At 42.0% G+C, this 21,132-nt stretch overlaps 1 protein-coding gene and 1 non-coding gene across 4 annotated transcripts in view; both read right to left on the reverse strand.

Moving 5' to 3' along the window:
• CTNND2 (catenin delta 2) overlaps nucleotides 1–21,132 on the reverse strand; it is a 975,434-nt gene that overhangs the window by 96,452 nt on the left and 857,850 nt on the right. The window lies entirely within an intron of this gene.
• On the reverse strand, nucleotides 750–854 carry LOC133091558 (U6 spliceosomal RNA). The gene has a single exon (XR_009700902.1). It is a non-coding gene; the product is annotated as a U6 spliceosomal RNA (small nuclear RNA).

Genomic DNA, 21,132 nt, shown 5'->3' on the forward strand with positions numbered 1-21,132 from the left:
TCCTCTTCAAGTTGCTTATGTATTTTTTTCAAACTCCCTGATTGTTTACTTTATTTTTATTTTTAATTTTTTTTAATTTTTTTTATTTTTTTTAAATGAAAGCTTCTTTATTTATTTATTTATTCATTTTTGGCTGTGCTGGGTCTTCGTTTCTGTGTGACGGCTTTCTCTAGTTGTGGCAAGCGGGGGCCACTCTTCATCGCGGTGCGCGGGTCTCTCAGTATCGCGACCTCTCTTATTGCGGAGCACAGGCTCCAGACGCGCAGGCTCAGTAGTTGTGGCTCACGGGCCCAGCTGCTCCGCGGCATGTGGGATCCTCCCAGACCAGGGCTCGAACCCGTGTCCCCTGCATTGGCAGGCAGATTCTCAACCACTGCGCCACCAGGGAAGCCCTATTTTTATTTTTTTACACTTTCTTTTAATTAAGACTCACATGTTGCATTTTGTCAATTTGTCTTTTAAATTTCTCTTTTTATAAGTTTTTTAAAAATTGAAGTATAGTTGATTTACAATATTGTGTTAGTTTCAGGTGTATAGCAGAGTGATTCAGTTATACATATACATAGTCTTTTTTTTTCATTTCTTTTCCATTATAGGTTATTACAAGATATTGAACATAGTTCCCTGTGATATATGGTAAATCCTCGTTGTTTATCTATTTTATATATGGTAGTGTGCATCTGCTAATCCCATACTCCCAATTTATGCCTCCCCCACTTTCCCTTTGGTAATCGTAAGTTTTTTTCTATAAAAATAAGCAACGCTTCATGAATTCGTGTGTAATCCTTGCACAGGGGCCATGCTAATCTTCTCTGTATCCTTCCCATTTTAGTAGATGCCCTGCTGAAGTGAGCACTGCTTATGTACTTTAAATTCATGGGCTCCTTGAACAATCTTAGTGGCACTTGAGTCTTTTAAGGATGCTAATACCCTTTGTAAATAATAATTTAGAGTTCAGTCAGAAGTGGCCCAGTAATTGTAAAAAGGGCAGTATGCATTCATAAGAGGGAATGGCTGGCCTTGTGAGGGAGCAAACACAGTACAGTGAACATGATCTCCACCCTGACTGGTATCAGAATTGCCTGTGAAGCTTTGGAGACATAGAGATGCTCAGGTCACACGCCAGAGACTTGGACTTAGGGGGTCTGGGGTCAAGTCAGCACATGTGTCGTTCCGAATATTTCCAAAGGTGATTCCATGTTGAGCCTTTTTCATTTACTCGCTGTGTGTGGAGTCCCTGCTTGTGCTGTATTGCTGTGACATAGGTCTATCTATATACCTGTAACTATCCTTTAACCGACATTATGGACAACCATATGCCTTCGCCAATACCTGAACTCCAACTCATGCCTCTGAGTATAGGGCAGCTGTCCCAGGATGCTATTAAGACCAGAAAATGGCCTCATTCATGGAGCAGCTAGGAAACCAGAGGAAACAGTAAGTTTACAGGAAGAATGTTGATCGTTTAATGGCGTGGGTTGTGTGGATCATCAATACTACAGAGCTGGGTCTCCATTTGGAGCAAACAAATGTACAAATTCTGTTGGGAATTTGAAAGCAGAACCACCACAATTTTCCATTTCACGAGTCACATAAATCTCTAAAAATGGCTTGGGACAAAAATCACATTGCTTACAAAAACTCTGGTGGCATATGAAGATCCAGTTATATATAAGATTAGGAAAATCATTCACCCACAGTCAATTAAAATTCAAACGAATGAAAAAAAAGTATTCAATTTATAGGAAAAAGTATCACAAAACTCTGTTTCCAATATCTATATTCATATCTGTATCTCTATCTGTCTATCTATCTATAGAATTGTAATTTAGTTGAGCCTTACTTAGAATTGCAAAAGAAGGAGGAAGCAAAATATTTTTTTTCCTGCAAAATAAAGCAAGCTTGACTACAAGGTGTCTATAACGGTCCTCTATCAATTAGATTTTTATCTCCTGGAAGCAGTTCCCTCACTGCAGGCTAGTCTCACTTCTAAATGTTTGACAAAGTCACCTGCCAAGACTTGCACACAGGAGAAAAATGGAAGATAACTTCACTACCAGACCGTTTGTATGAGTGGGTCAAGGGGAGGTAGCCACCCTGCTGTGTTTATAAATGTACTAGCAAAGAAGGATTTCCATTCAAATAACTTGGCATTTCACATCTACACCCCTAAAACAATTTCTGCCACATGGAAAACTGAACAAGATAGAATGACTAGGTACGCTGTCCTGTTCTCAGGGATTCATCAATTCCCAGAAGCACTATAATAAGGGATGACTACACACACACAAAGATTACTTGACAGACGAAAACTGCAGTAGTAAAATGTGACTATGCAGAATAATGAGCCTTAGGAAATCAAAGTAAAACAAATAATACCCAAGAAGAGAGTCTAGACCAGTGAATGGAAATCCACACTGCTCATCAATCTCAACTGATTGACCCTCTCTCCACCCCACTGCTATATTCTTTCCTGGGTTGGATCAACAGGCATGATGCCTCAACTATAGTGTATGAATAAGTTCTGCTTACTGTACTTAAACAAGACAAACTTAAAAGTGCTCACAATGTGATCTACAGATAATTCTAAAATTATTTGTGCGTATGTGGTCTTCTATTTTTCAGTAGCACTCACAAAAGAAACATTACCTCTTGCCTGCTTTACTGAAAGGGAAAGAAAAAGAATACAATTATGTAAGAAACCTATCTTTAGTTAACGAGCCAAGAAATGCTTGTCTACCTGTGGCTAGGCATTTTATTTTTAGATTAGGCTTCCTATAGCTGTTTCTGTATTTAGAGAATTAAAATAATTGGACCATGACTTTAAATATCTTTTTTTTTTCCCACTGATGATACACCTATGAATATATCAGTCCTAAGCATCAAAGCCATTTTTCCCCATTTTCTACTGGACATCTCTCCTTTCATATCTAATAGACATTTCAAACTTTCAGCCCCAAACCAAACTCCTGATTCTATTAGCCTGTGTCCTCTCTTTCCTTTTCCTATTTACAGTGTTTTGCATTCTATCCATCAGCAAGTCCTGCTGGCTCCACCTTCAAAATACTCTTCCCAACCCCTCTGCTACAGCTCTGGACCATGATAACATGATCTCCTTCCCAGACTCCTGAAATCAAGCCCTCACTGACCTTTTTGCTTTCCTACAGTCTAGCCTCTGACCAGCAAAACCAGAGAGGACTTCAAGGACTGTAAATCCCATCATGCTCTCCCAGCCAAAGTCTTCAGATTCCTTCTCTAGGCTTAAAGGCTTCTCTCACTCACCATCACCATCTCCAACCGTTCCTGCCTCATTTACCGGTTGCAAAACATTGACCTTCTCACCATTTTAGGCACATGCCAAGCTCCATCCTGCAGCAGAGATTTTGCTTCACTGCTCCTTCCGCCCAGAAAGCTCTTTCTCCAGCTGGCTTAACATGTGGCTCTTGCCCATCCCTCAGGATTTGCTTGGGTGTCACCTGGTAGAGGCCTCTCCTGACCACCCATCCAACACTTTGCTCCGCTTGTTATGCCCTAATCCCCTAAACTACAATATTTTGTTCACATCCAAAGCAGAAAGTGAATATTTTTTGCTTCCTTTTGAAACTCTTTCCATCATTGGACCATACATTCCAGGAGGCAGAAACTTTGATGCTCTACTGGGATCAGCACATAATGGGCACTCAATAAATATTGGTCAAATGAATGAATGAATGAATGAGGAGATAATTAATTCCACATTTTTGAAGTCAGCAGACAAGGACAGAATTACACTAACCCCTTGAAATATCCAGCTATTTCTTAGTATAATATCTTGGCAACTGTATTAAACCATCACATCAGACATTTATGGTATGAGAACTGAACTGTGGAGCTTCCGGTCTGAAAGCCAGACTTCTTTCTATTTAATTAGTCCCCAGGAAGTTTCAAATACTCTATCCATTGTCTCAATAATGATACTTTATACGTAGATAAGAAATTATGATTGAGCATACAATTCATACTGTAGTCTTAATTAGCTTCAAATGTAATCCTTAAATCTTGCCTGGTGTTTCTCACCACGCAGTTGGCTGCTTTTCTCTATGTGGTAAAGCTCCCCCCCGAGGAACTGCAGCTCAAAAACGGCGCGTGTGGAAGCAGCTTGTGAAAACACAGCTAACCCATCAGAGAAGCACATTCTCCTAACATCAACCCCTGGCCATGTGGGAGCAACGGGAAGGTCATATCTGGAGTCCGTCAGGGTCAGGCTACCCTGGGGCTACCCCTGGTCTCCAAACTGGGCCCTGTGTGCCTGGGGACTTCATGAAGACTCTCTGAGGGAACACAGGGCCTTGGGGTTTTCAGGGATCCCATTTTCAGACCCTTGGCTTTCCTATGCACTCTTCCAACAAAACTGATCTGCTTGAAAACCCTCCCATGTGCATGTTCACAGGCTTCCTTACCTCACTGTACAAAACCTAAGTCTAGTCCCTCCCTGCTCCTGAGTGGCAAACGTGCTCTGAGTCCGAACCAAGGTGTTTTTCTGCACAGTGTTAGTGTCTGGGTTGACAAGGAAACAACTCTAATGACGGGCAGTTCATCCTTTTTTTTTTTTTTTCCAAAGAGGTAGTTTCCAATTCTTTACTTTCTCCAAAATGAAGGAGAACTTACTCAGGTTGCCATTGGATAGGTAACTAAAACTAACTTCCGGTGATGGATCCCAATGAGATTTTGAACTAAAATCCAAAAGAAGTTGAAAGAATCAAGTGATACTGCTATAAAGATCTTTGATTCCCTTCACCTTATCTGAGTGGTGTTTCTCAGTATTTAAATCTCTAAACATACATACACAATGAGAACAGAATGATACTGAATCCTGTTCATTCAAGCAAGAAGTAAAACTCATTTTTGAATATCTGAATTGATTGGGATAAAAGGGCTCATCCATCTAAGGGATACATTTCAAATACAATTTTACTTTTTATATCTAAAAATTTTAATCAAGATATATGACACATATATGTTGCTGTTTTGCTCGTGTCCTACTAAGAACTACAGTAATAACAATACATAAGAGAAACTTAAAGCCTAATACTACAAGAAATATTTAAAAAAATTTTTTAATTTGTATATCTTTTGTTTGCAGAAAGAATGTTTAATAAGAGACTTTTAAGCATTTAGTAAAATTCTTGGGGAATGTCGAATGGTCACATGCTCAAGAAGCAACAGAAATTATATATAATTTCTAACATTAATGAAGAACTTCCTTACATATTATTTAAAAGGATGATGGTGGATATTAAACCACTATGATATTCAGAACAGGTATATTTAAAAGAGGGATGTGTCAGATTTATCTTTGACATGCCACACAGGAAACTACATCTATGGCAACAGTTTATATTTAAAAATGTGATTCTGTGCAGCTAAAGAAACCATCAAGGAAATGAAAAGGCAGCCTATGGAATGGAAGAGGATATTTGCAAATCATATATCTGATATGGAGTTAATATCTAAAATATATAAAGAACTCAGAGAAATCAATAGGAAAAAACTCAGTCTGATTAAAAGTGATCTGAATAGACATTTTTCCAAAGAAGACACCCAAATAGTTGGACTCACTGATTTGACTGTCTAGTTAGTTCTAGGCAGTTGCCAGTTGCCATTTGTTTATTCTGCATCCAGCTTATGCCAGGCCCTCAGCTTCCTTCCAGCGGCCCCGAGCAGGAGCGGGTGTTTGCAGATGAAGCATGGGGGCTAGGCTGTAGTTGTTACTGCCACGGGTATTGTCTCTTGTCTGTAGTTCTCGTTTTCCTCCACTTCCCCAGCACTACTCTCCAAGGATCACTCTCATTCCAAACCCCCAAATCCTCTGCTCCATTCTTGCCCAGAGCCCACCAGCCCAGCTGGCTGGGGGTGACCCAGGGAGCCAGCTGGAAAGATGAAAAGCAGGGTGGCTATATGTGCTGCTTTAAGCTAATGTGGGAAGAAGACAAAGCCTGACTTAGTCAGTCTGTCCCTTCCCATTTGCACCTAATTACCGTGGATGCAGTCATGTTTACACTTAGGAGGTCACGTCCTTACCCATTTAAGATGGGCTTTGTGGCAAAATGTACTTAACTACTGAATGCTTGGCATTCATTGTCTGCTGCTCACAGATCATTACTATCCAGCTGAGTAGCACGGTCATTTGCTTACCACTTAAAACATTGATCCAGGGAGGTGTTCTACTTCGTAATTCAAATGTTTTTAGCTAGCTATTTGCCTAATGGAAAATAGGTAACTGAACAATCCTCTATTTTCCCCTATAATGATGCTTCAGAAACAATACCCTTTACCTTCATTCAACAAATAGCCTTGTCAATATTCATCACCTACCCTACATCTTTTTATCCACTAGCTCTTCTCCCCCAGCCTGGGCCCATAGGGTAAACTGGTGAGAATGGAATACAATTCCAGTATGGCTCCTTGGGGTAAGTGAGGTGTCACAGAAGAAGGTGACACTTAACACTAGGGTATACAGGATCAGGTCAACTGAGGGATGTTCAATGACGCCAATGGAATTATTCCTTGGGTCTCCCCATTGTCTGACTTTCCTTAGTTCGGCAGATTAGCATCCAGCCAAGAAAGCAAGGTCAAAGGTTTGATCCTCAAGGGAAGCCATTAGCTTCTTCCCGTAGCTGATGCAGCCTCCCCCATACCAAACCCCAGAGATACCAGATTCTAAAGCAACTTAAAGCACGCACTGCCTAGCATCACCTCTGCACATCAAAGAAAACACCTTTTCATAAATCATCCAGGCAGAGGTATAAGGTCACAGCAAAGAAAAGTATATTTGGAAAGTGATAAGTAGCTTTAACTCAAGAAAAGCAGCTCTCAGAAAGGTAATGCTAATACTCTCGTTTTTTGGAAGGATGCTTGTGAGGCAGGGTCATAGCTCAAAGCATTAATTTGTATATTTTCTGGTTATTTTCTCCTTCTTTGCTTGCTCATTGGTACCCCGCGGGCATTTTTTCCATGGGCACTGGCAGGCTTCCCAAGTGGTGGGGAACTCAGACACCCTGAGTGGGGAAGGATGGCATCAAGGGGACACCCTGCTTCCATCAGAAAAATCAAGACAGTCCCTGTAGCCTTCTCAGCTCTGAACTCTATTGTCAGCCTTACCCTTGAATTTGATGTTTCCAAAAAGCTCTTTACAATCATCCTCTTGATTCAATTAGTCTTTAACCATAAGGGGCTTTATTAAGTGGAAAGGTAAAGTTAGAATCCTTTGCCAAACTGAAGAGACTCAGGACATCTTCACCTAAGTGTGTGTTATGAAAGATTATTCTACAACAGGGAGCTGATGCCCACTTGATATTCCTACTACGTATAAATACATTTGCAAGAATTCATGCTTTGTTTTGACTCTAGCTATCAGTACCTTTACTGGCAATGTTAACTGAAATCAGCTATTTCAAAGCCATCATCCATTACATACAATAATGTGAAGAGGAAGTTTGAATCAGAATAATTTCTGGAGAAAATTTCTGTGTCTGTTGCAATCAAAGAAATGGAATGTCTCAGAGAAAAATGCTCAGAGATAATGACTTCAGGTTTAGACTGTAGTCATTATAAAACATTTCAAAATTGGAAGAAGACAGTTTTCCAGGAGATTAGCAGGCTGTTTTTATTTACAATGGGTCTTACAGAGATTTAAAGCAGTACTTCTCAACCTTGGCTAGATATTACAACCTCCCAGGGAGCTTAAAAATAAGTGCTAATAACTCAGTGTCTCTGGGGATGGGCTCCGGTGGTTCCAATATACAACTGAGATCAAGAATCATGGTCTGGGGGGCTTCCCTGGTGGCGCAGTGGTTGAGAGTCTGCCTGCCAATGCAGGGGACACGGGTTCGAGCCCTGGTCTGGGAAGATCCCACATGCCGCAGAGCAACTAGGCCCGTGAGCCACAACTGCTGAGCCTGCGCGTCTGGAGCCTGTGCTCCGCAACAAGAGAGGCCACGACAGTGAGAGGCCCGCGCACCGCGATGAAGAGTGGCCCCCCCGCTTGCCGCAACTAGAGAAAGCCCTTGCACAGAAACCAAGACCCAACACAGCCATAAATAAATAAATAAATAAATAAATAAATAAATAAAGAATCGTGGTCTGAAAAAGTGTTTTTCATCTGCTTTTGTGTACATAATAAAAATAAGGCTTGGAGCTCTATTTTTAGGGATGTAGTGGTGGTGGTGTGTTCAAGGTGAGGAAGGAGGGTGAGGGTGGGTATGTAGGTCTCATCATTTGTCAACGATGTTATGCTATAGGTTATCACTGCAAACCAATTTTGAATAATTAGGAAAATCAACAGATAACAATGGTAATTTGGTTGATGAAACCACAATATTATGACTTCAACCTACTGTGCGTTCAAATAAAACCTAACAATTATCTGCCAGATGCTGGAACAGCCCTGTTCTGGGGGTTCCAGCAGCAAACGAGGAAGCTACTCCCCCTTCTCCCCTGGAGTTCATATTCTAGCAGAACGATGCAACACCTCCCTGTGGCTGTGATCACATTCATACGGTGCTAGGCATTGCCAGGACTTTCAAAAGAAGCATAAAAAGAGAAAACAGAGACAGATGTTTTTCTTGTTCCTAAAGAGCTACTGGCTTGGCCGAGGAGACGATACTGCTGCATCCATTAGCATCATGCACTCATACGTGTCTCGCGCACAATACTCCTTATGTGCTAAATTTGGGAAAATACATTGATAAACATGAAAGAGTTCAAACAGAGCACAAAATGAAAGAAAGAGTTCTCAGGGAAGCTTTGTAAAAGGGGTGGAACTAGAATTTGTCTTGGAGGATGGGTAAGGAGTAGATAGAAAGGAGGTGGTGAAAGAGCAACTGTGGGGAGTGGGGAATAGAATAGCTCAAGTGGAAAGAGCAGGGTAAGAGCAGGGACAGTGGGGAGAGAGTCCAACTGGAAGGACAGCTGTGAACTTAGGAACAGTAAGTATTGAGGTTGGGACTTCCCTGGTGGCACAGTGGTTAAGAATCCGCCTGCCAATGCAGGGGACACGGGTTCGAGCCCTGGTCGGGGAAGATCCCACATGCCGTGGATCAACTAAGCCCATGCACCACAACTACTGAGCCTGCGCTCTAGAGCCTGTGAGCCACAACTACTGAGCCCATGCGCTACAACTACTGAAGCCCACGCACTTAGAGCCCATGCTCCACAACAAGAGAAGCCACCACAGGGAGAAGCCTGCACATCGTAACGAAGAGTAGCCCCTGCTCGCCGCAACTAGAGAAAGCCCGCGTGCAGCAATGAAGACCCAACGCAGCCAAAAATAAATAAATAAATAAATTTATTAAAAAAAAAAAATTAAGTATTGAGGTTGGATAGAGACAGTGAGAGTAAAATTATTTAAGGTCTGAAAAATGTAGGTAGTGCAGGGATCTAAACATCTCCTCTGACTCAGAAAGTAATGACTGAGCTGTGATGCACAGAGACATCTCCAGAATCTGCATGTGCTCAGCTTCTAAGCCCAATTGTAGGTTAAATACCGATCACGCTCTTGAAAACATTTGAAACAGTGGTAAAAACTGAATTTAACTAAAGCCCAGATACAGCTAAAATACATGTTTGATCAACTCAGCCCTCCACCTTAGCAGACTGATAGAAGAAATGGGGTGTTTTGTTGGAGGTATGTATTATCTACTTCAGTCAATTCTAATATTTTAACACACAATGTCTAGCGTAAACAAGAAATCACAAGACATGTAACGAAGCAGGAAAATGTGGCCAAAAATGAAGAGAAAGGATAATCAATACAGGCAAATCCACAAATAACCCAGATACTAGAATAAGCAGACAAGGACTTGATCTGTGATATAAATATCAAGTGGAGAAATGGACAACATGCATGATTAAAAAATGAACAAATTCAGCAGAGAAATGGAAACTATAAGAAAGAACCAAATGGGAATTCTAGAACTGGAGAATACAATGTCAGAAATAATGAATTTATGTGATGGGCTTTACAGAAGATTGACCCAGGACAGAGCCTTGAAGCAGAGTGGAGGAGAAAAAGCCAAAGGAAAAGAAAGAGGAAGGAAGAAAACTAGGAAAGTTTTCTCTTGGGAACGAAGAAGTATGAATATTTCAAATGCTTCTCAGAGGTTGGAACAAGATCAGAAGAGAGACATGCCCATACTAGGAAGCATGGAGACTCTTGCAGCGGCCTTAATACAAACTGTTTTACTGAAAAATAAAATCAGGTGGCAGAGTTCACTTTGTATCATGCATATCATGGAAACACCGAATATTCCTTTATTGGAGGATTTTACGAAGGTCAGGGTGGCAGTAGTGATTTGGGGGTGGGAGCTCAGAAAGGGTGAGAGGGACAAAGTGACCCAGGTAGGATGCCATGGGCGTGCCCTGGACTTGCCATGCTGCAGGCTGAAATTAGAAGGTGAAATACACATGAAGAGTAAGGAATTCAAGAAACTCCCTAAAGAAGTGTCAACAAGATATCCTGATGGATTTACTGTCTAAGGATAAAGAAAAGAAGGAAAAAACCCCAAAGTGTCTATCCATTTCTGTCACTGGAAAAATAGGGGCAAATAATAAACTAGGGTTTGGGTTAGTATCTGAGGAGTAAAGGGGAGGATGACCTGAAAGTTCAACCTTTTGAGTTTCAGGTAGAGTGACAGAGCACACGTGTCTCGTATTGGGCCGTGGCGGTGGGAGGCCTGTCTTGGGTAGAACTTCTAAATTGTTTCCTCAGCATGGCACACATAGAAAATGCTAATACCTGTACTGTGTCCTGGGGTCAGAGCTGTGCCCTGCTGGGGGCTACAGATCCAGGCGCTTGCTCCCCAGACCTTCCTGAGGGCTGAGGGCATCAAAGTTGCAGCACATCTGTGACCCATTCGTGGTACACAGTGTGGGGAACTCTGGTCTAAGGAAGCAAGTTGAGGCCTTGTTCCCTGCAGTAGCCCCAGTGGTCCCTCCATAACTATTTGCTGGTGAGTGAGGCCTGTGGCTCGTCTCTCACACACACCCTCTATTCTCACTTTTTAAGAGTAACAAGGTTGCTAAATAGACATTTCTCCAAAGAAGACATACAGATGGCCAACAGGCACATGAAAAGATGCTCAACATGGCTAATCATTAGAGAAATGCAAATCAAAACTATGAGGTATCCCCTCACACCAGTCAGGATGGCTATTATCAAAAACTCTACAAATAATAAATGCTGGAGAGGGAGCAGAGAAAAGGGAACCCTCCTACACTGTTGGTGGGAATGTAAACTGGTGCAGCCACTATGGAAAATGGTATGGAGGGTCCTCAAAAAACTGAAAATAGGGCTTCCCTGGTGGTGCAGTGGTTGAGAATCTGCCTGCTAATGCAGGGGACACGGGTTCGAGCCCTGGTCTGGGAAGATCCCACATGCCACGGAGCAAGTAGGCCCGTGAGCCACAACTACTGAGCCTGCGCATCTGGAGCCTGTGCTCCGCAACAAGAGAGGCCACGATAGTGAGAGGCCCGCGCACCGCGATGAAGAGTGGCCCCCGCTTGCCGCAACTAGAGAAAGCCCTCGCACAGAAATGAAGACCCAACACAGCCAAAAATAAATTAATTAATTAATTTTAAAAAAACAAAACAAAAAAAACTGAAAATAGAGCTACCATGACCCTGCAATCCCACTCCTTGTGGGCATATACCCCCCAAAAGATGAAAACTCTAATTTGAAAAGACACATGCACCCCAATGTTCATAACGGCGCTATTTACAATAGCCAGGACGTGGAAGCAACCTAAGTGTCCATAGACAGATAGATGGATAAATAAGATGTGGTACATATATACAATGGAATATTACTCAGCCATAAAAAAGAATGAAATAACACCATTTGCAGCAACATGGATGGAACTAGAGATGATCATACTAAGTGAAGTCAATCAGAGAGAGACAAATATTATATGATATCACCATATGTGGAGTTTAAAAAATAACAGAAATAAATTTATTTCCAAAACAGAAACAAGACTCACAGACATAGAAAAAAAGTTACGGTTACCAAAGGGGAATGTGGGGGAGGGATAAATCAGTAGTATGGGATTAATTGATACACACTACTATATATAAAATAGATAAACAACAAGGTCTTACTGTATAGCACAGGGAACTATATTCAATATCTTATAATAACCTAAAATGGAAAAGCATCTGAAAAAATATATATATAACTGAATCACTTTGCTGTACACCTGAAACTAACGCAATATTGTAAATCAACTGTACTTCCATTAAAAAAATAGATAAGTACCCGTCCCTCCCCCCAAAAAAAAGAAAAGAAAAAGAGTAACAAGGTCACTTATAATGGACCTGACTCTCACACAAACACTAGTCGGTATTAGTCCGTGGAGTTAATATTCAGTTAAATAGTTTAACATCACTTTCCATTTCATAGCTATGACATTCCTCTCTGATGAGTAAATTAAAGTGTTCAAGCCTGCAAGTGAGGACCATGGGAATTTCTTATCCTTTGATCTACCTTGCACATTGAATATACCCTCTAATGTTGTTGCTGGAATATTAGTAACTCCTAATGAAAAGCAACACGTTGTACATTACCATACGCCTGCACCATTCTGGTTTGTACTGTCTCGAGTTCAACTGCCTACGTTAAATAGTAAGGATGATAAAATCTGGGATTCAAAGGATATTACATGCTTTAGGAAACAAGCCGCTTGTCTTTTATCATTCCACTCCAAAGCCAGTATTTTACCTGACATTGTTCAAAGATGTTATCATACACAAAACTGAATAGGGAATTCCATTTTAAATGTGAAAAAACGGGTTTGCCTCAGAGACAGTACATTTTCATGAGCTTTCTTGGTTATAAGAGAAGAAATCTCTAAATTTCAACTAAGTGTCTTGAAAGAACTTTTGGGACATTTTGAGGAGGAGCTGTGGGGAACTGCCTGATTCTTTGCCTCTCTTCTCCTCTTTGACCTCAGTCTGGCAGGATGAACAGATGGGCTTCCTCTTCTCAAAGCATCTCAAGAAGCTTGCTTCTTCTCAAGGAGCAAAATCTGCTTTTGTGCCATCTCACAGACCAGCATCCTAGCTCCTGGCCTCAGCTGCCCAGATGCTAGGGGAGCTGCCCTGCCAATCTTCCGTCACCTCCTGGGTCCCCGGCCTCTTCTGGGGCTTGCTGTGTCCTTCGTCCTGGATGGCTGCCTCACCTCTCTACAGTGTCTGCCTTCTGTTCGCCTTACTGCCTTATGTGTCCTCCAGGTCAGATCCACTGGACCATTCAATTTATGGCACCAGCCTATACACCCTTTTTTTTTTTTTTAGCAGAACCCCCAATTACATCTACCCTTGCCTGCTCTGCAATTCCTCAAGATCCAGCATAATAAATACAATCAAACGTAAGGCAGAATGGCTAAAAAAGTATTCATTTAAAAACTTTTAAACTACTTTCTAATCCATTATTTTTAGTATTAGAAAGTAAAAATAACAATTTATTTCCACATGATTAAATGTCTTTCCCCGCTTTTGGCAAGGGGAAGAGCTAGCAGTTAACATGGAGAAGGAATATAACTTAAAAACATTATTCTGCTAAAATCCTCTTTTTTATTTTCGATTCTCAAGAGTGGGGGTGGGTATTTGGGAGAGCCATTTCATTTCTTATGCATTCTCTTCTCTAAAGCTTTTCTTCTGAAACTGTTTGACCAGGCATTACAATAAATCCCGAAATGGCCCAAATAAAGTTAGGTGTTTTTTTCCCTCTTTTCTTACAGTGGAGGTTCTGAAATCTGCATCAACTGGCAATTTCAGTTGACTCAGTCAGTTTTGCCTTTTCCCCTCATGGAGTATTTCCAAGGGGCCAATCATGAAGTCTTGTTTAATAAAATCATTATTGGCCCTTCAATTTATTTACAACTTCCCCTTCCAGGGAATTCTTATCTGCCAGACCCAGCCACCAAAATTCCCCAACAGGTGTCTGAAGTTCATTAACAAAGAACCCATGTCTTTGCTGGAAAGGAGGGCAGCATTCATGAGATTAGGCTCTCGGGTTTGGGAGATGAGAGCTCTAACACAGGCACCTAATCTGAAGATACCAAGTTCTGGCCAAAGCACACAGCTCTCCGGCTGCCTAGAGTTTGGCTCGTGAAATCAAGTTATTAAAGCGAGTCAGCAAAGAATGCTCTGAAAAATCACCTTGTCTGGGAAACCGGGCTTCTTTTAAAAATACTAATTGAAATTACACGTGTTTTAATTAAAAGAACATCTGCCAGGGTCTGAAGAAACATGTTTTGAAATGCAGAGAAGGTATGTCTCTAAAAATATCCTCAAACCTACTAAAGTAATGCTTATACATTCCCAGAAATAAAAATATTACTTTGCCTCCCAGGTTGCACTGAGGTTTCCAGAACCTCAAGTCTTTCCCTGGGCACAGGTGGGATTCCCCAGGGTCAGGAACACAGATAAAGAAAATGCCCATGTGTGATGAGTGGCCTGTGAAAAGTCTGCCCTCCAGAATGGGGTGCCCACATCCCAGCGGGTTCTGCTACACGGAAGCCACTGGCATGAGATGAGAATGTAATAAAACACACGCACGTGTGTATTTTAACTGATGGTAGTGCCATACGTTTTAAGAGCCCTAGGAGACACTGTGAGTGCAGTGATATTCTGAATACTCAGAGGATGATGACCAGGATGTGTTTCATTCCTAGGCCAAAGAATTGAGACAAACGTTGAGAAATGATCTCCTGAGTAACATCTGGAATGCTGCTTCATGGAGACTGAGACACAGGCTTAGGTGTCTGTTTATTCCCCGAGAGAACATGCTCTCATGATTCGAGAACTGGGTAAAATAGATCCCAAAGTCTGGATGAAGATCAGGGCTGCCAGGTGTGGAATTCCACGGATACACATCTCAAAATTTCAGCTGTGAGATGACTAAACAAAAGAGAATGTTTACAAAGCTACACACATTTAGGACAGTATGGATACAATGAAGGTTCCCCCCGTTTTCCCCCTCCAGTTCTGCAAAGGAAAACACATTTCTCACCAAGTAAAGATCTGGCACAGGGGTAGGGGCTGGCGGGGGAGGGGTGGTTAACATTCCATCAACATTACCTTCTCCTTTATTCCGTCTTTATTTTCACTTAAATACAGAAGGTTTTTATGTAATCCTTTAAATATAAGCAACCACTGTCTATAAAGAATCATTAGAGTGGTCAGCTAAAATCTTTTATTTGAATATTTAAAATAGATTGTGGCAAGAAAAAAGGCTAGGAAGGGAATGTCCCTTGTGTCAGCCCCGCTGCCCCCTCCTCCCCAGAATGAATGAAAGGGACGATCTGAAAACCTTGAGAGAAGTAGCAATGGGCTCGTTGCTTAAATCACAATTAACTCCCGGGCAAGAAACTGCCCTTCTTTTGTTCATAATTTCATGAGTGTGGAAAAGTGTGAGACGTGTACTGCTAGGTGCCCCTGGAGATTTGGGGCTCCCTTCTCTTCTGTCCCTTTTGGGGGACAGCTGTGCTTAGGAGCCAGCAGGCTCCCCTGGGAAACGGCCCTCCCTGATGCCAGAGAGTCCGGATTCTGTCTGGTGCTCCCTTTGAGGCTGGATTGGGTTGAGAGGGTGTTGCCTGGATAGAAGAAGCTCAGAGAGTTGACAACATGAAAAGAAGGTCAGCCCAGTGCGAAAAATGGGTCATATCATACGAATGTATGGAGGCAGTATTCTACAATTCCAAACGTGGTGACCTGGCCTCCAGATGATAACAGAGTACAGGGAAAGGGTCACGCAGGGCAGAGAGGACGTGGCTAAAGGACTGAGATGAGCTGGGGAAGGAAGGGCCAGGTTCACAAAGCAGTGGAAGGTCCTTCTCTTCAGTCCGGGGAGGGGAGTGAGGCAGCCGGGAGGATGCTTCCAGTGCCCCAGCCCTGGCTCGCCTGCCGGAAAATGTGGCATGTAGCCACCACCCAGGGAAGTGAAGGGAGGGTGTCCTGTGAGCTCCGCCAATGCTACCCGCAGGGGTGCAGTGGCTCTGCCAATCTCTGATAGCTCTCTGGGCATACGCAGAAAGCGTTACTACTTCCTACCCAGTCCCAAACCTCTTCCAAAGTGGCAGCAGAATGAGTTTGACTAGAGTCCAGGACTTCAGGCAGCATCCGAGCTGTCTTTCTTTCCTCTCTTCCCTGGATGCTGTGGGAAGAGGCTGAAACAGACCTCCCCTCTACCCCTCCTTCTCTCTTTGTGGGATTCCCCAAACCTCCTCTAGATCTGTTCTCCAGAATAAAAAACCCATGTTATTCTCCCATCAGAGAATTAGTGCAGCAAATATGTATTGAGCATAGCAAAGGGCTAGGCATGGTAAGACATACAAATAAACATGGAACCTGATTCCTGCTTCTTATCTCATTGGAGGGAAATGCAATGCATACACACAAAAAAAGACAACACAAAAATAAAATTACATAATGGAAATCCAAGATAAATTAAAAGATTTTTTTATCAAGTAGGTATTACCCACCTCCTTTCTGTGTTCAAGGAGCAGCGTTCATCAGGAAGGCCACCCAGAGCTGGGCTCTGAGTGATGGCTGGGGGGTGAGTAAATGCACAGAGATGAAAGAGCATGCCAGGGAGGGATACAGCTTGGGTAAAGGTTTGTGAGTGAGGATGATGGTACAAAAACCGGTCTGGCTGAATAACTCATCAAAAAGAGTGGTTAGGGGTAAGAGGCCGTTTGGTAACACCACCCAGTACTTCTCCTGTCCAGTGTTCATACGTGTTTGAAGTTTTTTATTTTGTTAGTTTTGTTTGTTTGCTTGTTGGCAGAGAGGATAGGGAATCTGGCAAAAGAAATACCTGCCATCTTCATCAGGAACTGTCAATCTGCTGAAATGGATGGCATTTTGGTAAACTTATTAGAGTAATACAGTGTTGTTTGTTCTTTTCTCTGAAGCTAATTATTACCATTAAAAAAAAAACTCTTTCTGAATGATGAAATGACACTTTATGAAGAAGGATAATTAACATTTTTGGAAGGCTGCAAAGAAATGGATGGATGTGCATTCACCTGGACCACTGCACCACGTCATTTGGAAGAACACAAAGATCTACCTGTAGCCTACTTATCACCTGATGGCAGAGACATACACAGAACCATGGAAACAGCCCAAATGGAAAGACAAGGAGAGGCAGAGTATGTGACACTACTTTTAGTGCTACTATCTTTAAAAAAAAATTTTTTTTGGAAGAAATCAAAGAGGAAGTCAAAAAATACCTTGAGATAAATGAAAACAAAAGCACAATGATCCAAAACCTATGGGACGCAGCAAAAGCAGTTCTAAGAGGGAAGTTCATAGCAATACAATCTTACCTCAGGAAACAAGAAAAATCACAAATAAACAACCTAACCTTACACCTAAAGCAACTAGAGAAAGAAGAACAAACAAAACCCAAAACTAGTGAAGGAAAGAAATCATAAAGATCAGAGCAGAAATAAATGGCATAGAGACCAAGAAAACAATAGAAAAGATCAATGAAACTAAAACCTGGATCTTTGAAAAGATAAACAAAATTGATAAACCTTTAGCAAGACTCATCAAGAAAAAAAGGGAGAGGACTCAAATCAATAAAATTAGAAATGAAAAAGGAGAAGTTACAATGGACACCACAGAAATACAAAGGATCATAAGAGACTACTACAAGCAACTCCACACCAATAAAAAGGACAACCTGGAAGAAATGGACAAATTCTTAGAAAGGTACAATCTCCCAAGAATGAAACAGGAAGAAATAGAAAATATGAACAGACCAATGACAAGTACTGAAATTGAAACTGTGATTAAAAAACTCCCAAAAAACAAAAGTCCAGGACCAGATGGTTTCACAGGTGAATTCTATCAAACATTTAGAGAAGAGCTAACACCTATCCTTCTGAAACTATTCCAAAAAATTGCAGAGGAAGGAATACTCCCAAACTCATTCTATGAGGCCACCATCACCCTGATCCCAAAACCAGACAAAGATACCACAAAAAAAGAAAATTACAGGCCAATATCACTGATGAACATAGATGCAAAAATCTTCAACAAAATACTAGCAATCCAAATCCAACAATACATTAAAAGGGTCATACACCATGATCAAGTGGGATCATGTGTGCTACTACCTGAACCTCATTAGAGCTGATGGGGTGGACTGATTGTTGTTCAATAGCTTATTTGGACTTTTCCTTATCATGGAGTCCAAGGAAGATGAACCTTTCCTTAACCAGAGTTGTGGTAGCTGCCCCCCCCAATTAAAAGAATGATCTAAGAAGAGATGTAATTTAAACTGGACCCCAGTGACGAAAACAACTGGATTCCTTCTGAAATTCTGAGTGTCTGCATACATCTAGTAAACTTAAGTAGGAAAATGAACTGGTTTTTGGATGATTTTCTTTATTAATATAAAATCCTTTTCTTTAGTTAATGTTTTATTTCATTTGCTTCCTTAATGTTTTGCTGATGTGGAGTTCATTATAAGATAAAGGCCGGGAAAAAATTCAGTTATTCATTCAGCAAAATTGATGAATCCCTGGTATGGGTCAGGCATTGTTCTAGGTACACGAGCTACATCAGTAAACACACAAGGTGGAACTTCCTGCTCTTAATGGGTTTACATTCTAGTGTGGAGAGATGGACAAGGAACAAGATAAATAAATAATATGTTATATATTAGAGGGTGATTAGTACTGTGAGGATCGGTAAAGCAGAAAAGGGGATAGAACTTTAAGAATGGGCACCAGAAAAGGTTGTATTGGGAAAGTAACACTTGAGTAAAGACCTGAGGGGGTGAGGACTGACCACATGGACATCTGCAGGAAGAGGAGTCCAGGCAGAGGAAGCTGCATGTTCAAGGGCCCTGAGGCAGGCTTTTGGCTCAGGTCATAAAGGAACTGCAGTGAAGCAGTGGCCACAGAAAGGTTAATGCCAGTGAGGAAGAAGGTGAGGTTGGAGAGGGAACAGAGAACTGGATTGTATAGAGCCATGTCTGCCTTGCAAAGACTTAACTTTACACTGAAAGAAATGAGAAGCTGATGGAAGCTTTTAAGTGGAGAAAAGACATGCTGTAAGGTTTTGATAGGACCACTCTGGCTGCTCCTTTGAGAGTAGATGGTAGGGGGTGAGGGTAGAAGCAGGGAGACCAGGAAAGTGGCCATGGTAATAATGCAGGTGAGAGAGGATGGGATCTGAGGGGACAAGGCAATGAAGGTGAGAAGGGTCAGGTTCTGGGAAAATTCAGAAGGAAGACCAGATTTGTTGATGGACTGGATATGAGAGTAAAGAATCAAAGGGGACAGCAAGGTGCTTATCCTGGACCACTGCAGGGACAGGTTGCCATGCGGAAGCCTGCAGAAAGATTGGTTTGGGGGGAAAAGACAAGGAACTCAGGTCTGGAGATGTTATACTTGAGATGCCTGTCAGATATCCAGTGCAGGTGGTGGACAGACTACTGGATACAGAGATGTGAGATTCATACCAGAGATATCTATCAGGGAGTTTTCAGAATATAAATGATCTTTAACACCAGGAAACCATACGAGGTCACCAAAGCTTTGATTGAGAGTTGACAGAAAAGTCCAAGTTTAATTTTGTCTTTGTTCTTGGTTCAAAGTTGTTGCAGCTTTCTTTTCAATATATAAAGTTCTGTAGAGCATTTTCTTATAAAGAACCACTACTTTGATACAATATTTAAAGCAAAAGAGTTAGCAAAGGTCACATTTCCTTTCTCCTAGATAGAATAGAAGAGTGTTTTTTGGTTCAATTCTGCTTTTCTTACTCAAGAAAAAAGTTATTGACTCCATAAAGCCTATGGCTGAGATATTTTCACTCCTATTTTTAAACGTTTGGTTCCCTTTCCTGTCTGGTGACATTTGATAGTAAAGAACTTAATTTAACGTGGGCAATATGGACTTCCAAATGTTCCTGCCTCAGAGACAGTTCTACATAACTGGCTTCTCGGAAAGAAGAGACGCCTTGAAGCTAGAAAACCAATCAATAGTTCCCTATTTTGTTATATTTTAATCCAGCAAAAGAAATAAAACACCCAAATGCACAACACCTAGTAGTTCGTACCCAAGCAGTAGACTGATTAGCTATTGATTTTCCCTGCATTTTATAGAGGAGCCCTAGGATTTGATTACAAGCCCCAGCTCTGTCCTGTCTAAAACACCTATGCAAGGAAAAGGAAAGTGGATATGGAGAGGACTAATAGTGTAGCTTAAATATTTAACATCCACCACCACCATTTAAATTAAATTCAAACTAAGTATAATTATAAAATTGTGAGTTTATGTCACGCCTTATGATGTACTGCAAGCATAACAAATAATTGCATTTATTAGACGCAGATTTGAAATCTGGTCCCTGTGAATAAATAAATGGCTTGGAGACCTGCAAATACTTTGGTATTCATTGGAGGATATGAGGGCTATTGCGAAACGTCAAGAGAAAAGTGGCTGGTTCCCAGGTCAGGAAGGGCTTGGTACGCCACGTTCAGGAATTGGGATAGTGGAAGTAGAAAGTTGTATCTATGGATAATTTGTATATGAGACTTGGACCCACGCCTGGTACTCCAACTGCCCCAGGAATGGAATCTTCCCCCTTTGCCCGCTCTCAACTGCTTTTCCCAAATCCCCCAGAAGCTGCATAACTGGAACCTTTGCCACGATGGGTGGTCCAGCTCCCTGCTGCCTGACCTCCGCTGATACCTGCTCCCCGTGGGCAAGCTTCATGCTGCACTGATCAACCATCCTACCAGAGTCATCTCCTCGATCCCAGGAGGACAATGGTATGTGCGGAGGCTGTGCCTCTCCCCGGGCAGGTCCCTGTGGTTCATCATTCTCCAAGCATCAATTGACCTGGTCTGGGTGGGCACCCGGGCACCCTCCCAGTTACAGAGGGAGGAACCAGAAGGTCTCTCCAACCTGGGCTCCCACCACTCTGCACCAGGCACACCAGGCCCTGCAAAGGCCTTGAACCCAACCGCCTGCTTCCAGATCCCCTTCTGGGAGGCTGTCTGCAGAGGCTGCCCCTTCCACTTAGATGCTCTTCCCCCCAGAGAGCCACAGGGCCCTGTTTCACCTCCCTCAAGTT

This window comes from Eubalaena glacialis, chromosome 4 (assembly GCF_028564815.1).
Source record: "Eubalaena glacialis isolate mEubGla1 chromosome 4, mEubGla1.1.hap2.+ XY, whole genome shotgun sequence".
NCBI lineage: Eukaryota > Metazoa > Chordata > Mammalia > Artiodactyla > Balaenidae > Eubalaena > Eubalaena glacialis.